Genomic DNA, 7,947 nt, shown 5'->3' on the forward strand with positions numbered 1-7,947 from the left:
CCGGGTTCCCATCGCATATCAGAGATCTCAATGGTGGAGGGTAATGCTTTTAGTCGGGACTTGCAATGGAGGCGGATGCCATATGGCAATGAATTATGATATATATTGCGTCGGGTCCAGGTCCATCATGCATCGTATATCGCAATTGGAGGAGAGTGCATGCACGTTGAAAGTTTGCGATCCACCAATATTGCGATATGTTATGGAAATACATAGTTTTATAATAAAACTAATGGTTTCGGGATATTTTAATAAAGGGAGTTAATAAACACGGGAAAGGAATTTTAGGGATTTAATACGTTAACTTAAAGTTCATATGAAATATGAGCGAAAAGGGGAAATACACTAAGTATAATGGTTTTACGTTAATTATTTGCTTTTCGCATATATTCATCAATACTTATGCTAAACAAATTTTGTGGGTTTTTTGGGTAAAAGGGGATTTAGCATGGGGTTTTCACTTTTCCTAGGAAAAGAGGATTTTAACCTTGGGAAAAGGGGTTTTTTAATGGATAATGAATGAATATGAACTGTATGAAGGTAGGAAGGGGAAATTAGTAAATATAGGGATGAATGGGGATGATGGAAGTTAATTAATTGACCTCGTAGACCTTCATTTGCTTTGTGTAATTGCATCATGGACATAGAAACATATGGTAAAACATAATAATTGTTCATTTTGTCCAATCAATTATCATACTTCTGCAACCTTTCTTCTACTTACCCTTTGCTTATCTTATCATTTTTTCTTCACTTAATGGGTGCGTTTAAGCTAGCAAACCCTTTTCCTTTCTTTTTATTTTTTAAAAGCAAACTATCTAATCCTAACCTTATAACATCCAAGGGATCAGATTAAACAGATGAGCACCTTATTATTCTCTACCTAACTACTGATCTGCCAAGATTAAACAGTTTGGCCAGATCTTTATTCTCTAACTATAACATCAAATTTAAAGCATGAAGCAGTGAAGATTAAACTACTTGACTGTCATGGGTTGTGGCATTTATGACAAGCTGCACACAACCATTATTTTGCAAAAAAATAGTAGTGGCATTTAGACTTGCTCACTTTCAGAGTTTATTTGTTTCCTTTTCTTTCTAACCTAACATTTTCTTTTTGTCTTTGATTTTTTAGGACATCTAACCTATCATTTTCTTTGATATGGACATCATCATCAAGATATTTTCAAGAACCCTTTATTCACTATTGTTATGTCCATATCCTAACTTAACATTTTTTCAAATATTTTATCTTATCAAAACCAAAAATGTTACAACATTGGCTCCATCTGGGGACTGCTTTCTCCTGTAGAATGCAAAGAACCTGCAGATCCATGTGCCTTCTCCTCGGGCTATGGAGTCCTTGTTGTAAGAAAAATCACACTAACATCTTGAAAAGTAAAAGAAAACCGAAGTATTTACAATGAAAACTATTTCAACTTCTTAGTACTGAATGTAATATTTGAGAAACCTTCCATTTACAGGATAAGTGGAATATAGCCCCTCAAGATTTTGTAGCACAAAAGTGTTGTTACCCTTCACTTCAACAATTGCTAAAGGTCCAAACCATAGATTGTCAAATTTTCCATGCTTTCCTTTCTCTTCTCTCCTGGCATCCCATCTTAGAACTAGATCACCTTCCTTAAAGTCCCTTTCCCTGGCTCTTCTGTCAAATAGGGCCTTCATCTTATTTTGATATTTCTTCAATTTGTGTTGAACTTCATCTCTATTTTCATTAAGTTCAATAATCTGATTTATTCTTCTTGAAAAATCATCAGGTTCATCTGTTGAATCCTGCAGGAATTTTAAAACAGGGAAGGCCAAATTGGTAGGGAAGATTGCATCTTTCCCATAGACTAATTGAAATGGAGATTTTCCAGTTGATATCTTTGGAGTAATTCTGTTTGCCCATACTGCATAAATCAAATGTGAATCCCAGTTCTTCTTATGATCAACTAGAGTCTTTTTTATTACCTTTACCAGGCTTTTGTTTAATGACTCGGCAAGGCCATTACACTAAGGATAGTATGGAGTTGAATGATGTAATAGAATCTGATATTTCTGGCAAAAGTCAATCATTTTAACACTAGAAAAAGTTGTTGCATTATCAGTGACAATTTGAGTTGGGCAACCAAATCTAGATAAGATATTCTCCTCAATAAACTTAATTACTACTGAATCAATAGCATTTCTGACTGGAATTGCTTCCACTCTTTTAGTAAAGTAGTCTGTTGTAGTGAGGATTGATCTATGTTGATTACTTGAAGTGGGGTGAATATCTCCAACAAAATCTAATCCCCATTGAGAAAAAGGTGCTAAAACTATTGATGGAACAAGTGGAAGAGCTGCTAATTTTTGTTTACCAGCAAACATTTGACAAGGAACACAACCTCTGGCCTTTGCCCCTACTTGTCAGAAAAATGTGGGCCAATAAAATCCTCCCCTCAGAATCTTGTATGCTGTTGCTCTCCAAGCATAATGTCCCCCACAAAATCCTGTATTTAACTGATCAATGATTCCTTTAGTTTTTGATTCTGTTAAACATAATAACAAAATATTTCGTGGATCTTTCCAGTATAAATTTGCATTTATAATGTAGTACTTGACTGATTTTAACTTAAGGGTTTTACATTGGGTTTTGGAGAATGATGTTGGACACTCAAAATGGATCAAGAAATTTTTGACAACAAAAATTTTTCATCAATGTGTGTAGGATTGATCTTCTCTGAAGGTAGAGGTTCTTGCGGATTCTCCCCTTTAGGATGAAGGGAAGGTTCTTGTGGATTCTCCCCTTTAGGATGAAGGGAAGTTTCTTGTGGATTCTCCCCTTTAGGATGAAGGGAAGGTTCTTGTGTATTCTTCCCTTGTATTTCTAAAATAGAATTGATTCCAGGTACTTTGCAGTTGGATTTAGCTAGAAGCTTGGCTAATCCTTGACCTTTTACTGACTTGGTAGTCTTGATAGTTAGATCAAAATATAGAATTTGAGTGATCCATCTACCTCTTTTCCCATCAGTGTCTGGTTGGGTTAGGAGAATTTTCACAGCACTATTAGGAATATAAGCAGTAATAGGTGAATGTAAGACATACATCCTGAATGATTTCAAGGCTTGAATGAGGGCATAGGATTTCTTCTCAATGATGTCATACTTAAGCTCAGCATCTCTCATAACCTTGCTGAAAAAGGCTATGGGTTGGTCATGGGAATCTTCGTATTTCTGTAATAGAATGGCAGCAAGGGTTGTTTCAGAGGAAAAAGAAAAAATACTAAATGGATTAGTATAATCAAGGCTGGATAAGGTGGGAGCTTCAGAGATAGCCCTTTTTATTTGTTCAAATGCATGCCTAGAAGAGGCAGTCCATTTGACTTCATGGTCCTTTCGGAGCATGTCAGTTATATCTTTTACAATCTCTGCATAATTTGGAATAAACCTCCTTAGAAAATTAATCTTGCCTAGAAAAGCTTGAATCTCCTTCTTGTTTCTAGGTAAGGTCAATGTTTCAGTGGCAGATACTCGTTTCGGGTCAATTACTACTCCCTCCTTTGAAATTATGGCCCAACAGTTTTCCTTCTTTGACAAAAAACAAGGACTTCTTAGGGTTCAATGATATTCCAATTTTTCTACACTTGTCAAAAACCTTCATCAAGTGCTTAAGATGTTTCTGATTAGATTTAGAAAAAACAGTTATGTCATCAAGATAAATAACCACAAATTTATTTACTTGACCCATAAAATCTCTGTCCATAGCTCTCTGAAATGTTGCTCTAGCATTGGTTAAGCCAAATGGCATCCTAGCGTACATGAATGTACCCCAGGGTGTAGTAAAGGTTGTCTTCTCTCTGTTTGCTATATCAACATTTACCTTATTGTAACCTAAAAAACCATCAAGCATAGAAAGTATTTGTGCTCCTAAAACCATTTGAAGTAACTGATCCATTTTGGGCAAAGGATAATTATCTTTTAATGATGCCTTGTTCAAATTTCTAAAATCCACACAGATTCTTATTTCTCCATTTTTCTTTTTGACGGGAACTAGATTTGCAACCCAATTAGAATATCTAAGAGGGAGGATGATCTAAGCATCTAGCATTTTCTTAATCTCCCTTTCTATAGTTAGTAGAAGGGTTGGATTTATCCTTCTAAGTTTCTGATGATAAGGTTTTTTTTTGGCTTCAAAGGAATCTTATGCTGTATTAATGAAGTATCATAGGTCTTTAGATCAACATAAGACCAAGCAAAAACATCCTTATGATTTTTCATAACTTAAGATATTGAGCTTTGGTCTCAGGGTCTAGAGATGCACATATTTTGATGTTTTTGATATCTTCATCAGTTCCAACATTAATCTCTTCTATGTCATCTTCTGAAGAAATGGACTAAGGGTTCCGGAGGATATCATTTTGATCAAACAATTTTTCTAAAGGAATGAGTCCTTTTGGAATAAAAGTTTTAGATAATTGAATAATGTCATGATTAGAAATTTGAGTTTTAAAATCTGGAGTATCATTTCCATCTGCGTTTTCATTTATTTCAGTTCTATCTTCATCAATTTGTAGAAATGAAAAATCATCTATTACCTGTAGAAATGATTCCAAATGTTCGTCATCTTCGAATATTTGCCAATGTTTCATATTATCTAAGATAGATGGCCTATATTTGACTTGTATTTGATAGAGTACATCAGTATGATCAGGAATTTTAAAAGAGCTAGCAGAGACAGCCAAGGCATCTGCATGAATATTCTGATCTCTAGGAATATGAGTCAAATTAAAAGCGACTCATATTCCTTCAATAGTCGCTTTTAATTTGACTCATATTAAAATTAAAATTAAGAGAAGAAAAATTAAATTAAACCAAGGATATTTACCAACTATCAGAAATAATATATTAATTTTTTTATTTATTCTTATTTATTTCAATATAGTGACTATGAGACAGAATGAGTAGTTGGAAAATAAAATAGAGTAGTTCTCATACGGAATTTTAATTAAATTCCATATAAAATGAATACAAAATCCCTATACATTAGTTGGTAAATATAATAGTAATGTTCTTTATATTTACCAACTACTCATTCTGTCTCATAGTCACTATATTGATGAGTACTACAATATATAATTCTCCTAGTGGATGAGTCAAATTAAAAGCAACTAAGAATTTTTCAACCGAATCCCATACTTCATTTTGGTAGGACCTAAGTCTAGGGTGCTTGGTCTAGCAAACATTTCTTACTTGCTTAACAATAACTTCTGAATTAGTAAAAAAATTAAGTTTTGAACTTTTAAGCTTTTGGCTAATTACAATCCTAAAAGGAAAGCTTCATATTCAGCCACATTATTTGTAACTTCGAAGTCTAATTTACATGATTGGGTTATATTTTCTTTTTCAGGTGAAATTAAAACTACTCCAACTCCTACCCCATCTTTCGTGCAAGATCCATCAAAGAACAATTTCCAAATATCAGTTTGGTTTGGTTAAGGACTTTCAACTACCTCTTCAATTTTGACTTCAGTTTTATGTTGGTTTGAAGTGAGTTGAAAACAACCAAAGTCTTGATCTATTGCATAAATTGGATGGTTCCTTGGTTGGTCAGTTTTACAAATAGTATATATACAAATCTCACCTCTCTATATAATATTAATTTCTCTCCTCCATAAATAGGAATAGTAGCAATGACATATCCATTTGTCAAGTTCCCCCTAATTTGGCACAACAAGACCTAGAAAGGAGCATTCCAAACTTGGGAGGGATATTTGTGACAACAATATCAAGTACTACACTTTTCACTGGAATTTGGGCAAGGGTAACCACTAGATCCTTGATCAATCTTAGACAGGGCACCCTTTTAGAATCAAAGGTGTAAAGTTCATGGCAGGATTTAGTTATGTCAAGTTTCAAATGGTCCATGATAGATTTTGGCATAAGGTTGTGTGATGCTCCTAAATCAGGCATACAATTATACAACATGGAATCATTTGTTTTAAGAGTTACAATGAAAGGAGGCACTATCTCATCTATCATGTCTAAACTAGGGCCAAAAATTACTGCTGGTTTTTCATCTTGCAGACTTATGACATCACCTTCAGCATCAACTGAGGTATTTTGTATCCATTTTGTGACTTGGCTTTTGTAACCAGGGTTTTTAGAAAGTTATGACAGTGGAATTGGGATCTTAAACCTCTCTAATTCTTTTTCAACATTAAATGTAGTCAAAATATTTTTACCAGTTTGGGTAGTATCAATTGACTGATCTAAGGGCTGAATAAGAGTTGTTTGAGCTTCAGCAGTTTTGGTACGTGGTTCAATTATTGGAGTTTCCTTTGGAGGTCTCCCAGGACCAGGCCTAGGCCTAAGATCATACCTCTTGTTTAACTCTGCAATTAAAAATTTAGAGAAAGCATGATATTTAGAGACCTGTGAAGCTTCCTGATCTTCTTGAACCTGATTTTGTTGTGAGAGAGGAATGATGGCTATTTGATTGGAAGAAGAATCCATACTATTAATATCTTCAGTAATTGTCATATTATTATCATCAAATTTTTGGTCATCTATCAATAGAGGAGTAGGAACCTATTGATCATTGCTAGGTCTTTGAAGAATTTGTAGTGGTGGATTTCTTTATACTGACCTTGATTTTGGTTTTGGGGTCTAGTAACTATTTGTTGTATTTTCCTAAGTTGGGTATCAATAGTTGAAATCCTATTTGATAGGTTTCTAAGAAGAGATATTATTTCATCTATTTTTGACTCTTCTGATTTAGTCTTAGAGGAACTAGAGGCTTCTCGAATAGATTTGAGTTTTCTTTGAGCCTTTTCTTCCTTAAGTTTTAAAGAAGTTGACGCTGCCCTATTTGCTTCTACTTCTATAGCGTTTGTTTGCATATCCTCAAGAGTTCCTAAAGTTCTTTCTCGTATTATAACAACAAATTCATCATCAAAAGCTTTAGAAAATCTAGACTTAGCTGCTGCTATAGGGGGCTTACAATCAACAAGCATTTTGTGATAGAGTTTATTGAATCTTTTGATAAAATCTAATACTGGTTCACTGAAGTTACTTTTAAACTCTTCAAATTCTGTGAGGAAGTAAAGAGGATCCCTTTTCACACCCCATTGATTTTTAAATATGGTTGTAAGCTCTTCCCAATTTCTAATGGAAGCTACTGGTAATTGTCTAAACCAAATCCTCACATTTCCTTCAAGTGACTGTACAAACAATCTCATATAAACATTTTCTTATTCAATAATCATGTTGTCTGCAAAGTCTAGGAAAGCTTGAAGATGGTCCTCAGCTGAGGGACTAATTTCTCCATTGTACTTGGGAAGGTATTTTAAGTATCCAGCTAGGAATGCATCAAGGTTATTAGGTAAGACAAAGGCAGCATATCTAGCCTATACAATAGGTCGGAAAACCATGACAATAGGTGGTGTATGAGGTGCTTGAGGTATATGAGGTTGTCCAAGTGGAGTATGAGGTGTTTGTGTGGATGTAGAGGATGAAGAAGAAGTAGAGGAAGAAGATGGTGATTTAGGGTTTGATGAACTAGTTGGGGGTAATGGAGGAGGAGATCTCCTGAAATACTTCAAAGGAGTCTTAAGAACTAACTTTGGGACCTGTAAAGGAATACCTTCTTTTCTTTCAAAGAGAGGATTGGTATATATAGAGAAGGTCTCCTAAGATTGTTTAGAAGAAGAAGTTTCAGGCTGGTCAAAAATGAAAGGAAATAGATAGGTGGTAGGGGATATGAAATCTGTGGGTTTATATTCTAGTAGATCAACACCCAAATTAGATTCAGTTTTAGGTGATCCTAGTGGTAGTGTGGTTATTTGATGAGATTCTAATGAATGAATAAGGTAGGCTGGCTTAAAATCAACTCCTTTATCTAGAATTTCAGCAGCCATAGGTGATAAATGGGAGTAATCAAGATCATACGGGATATTACTATAGG

The sequence above is a fragment of the Pinus tabuliformis genome, chromosome 4_2, assembly GCF_031772625.1.
Source record: "Pinus tabuliformis cultivar Carrire ecotype Pingquan chromosome 4_2, CPIR1, whole genome shotgun sequence".
NCBI classification, from domain to species: Eukaryota; Viridiplantae; Streptophyta; class Pinopsida; order Pinales; family Pinaceae; genus Pinus; species Pinus tabuliformis.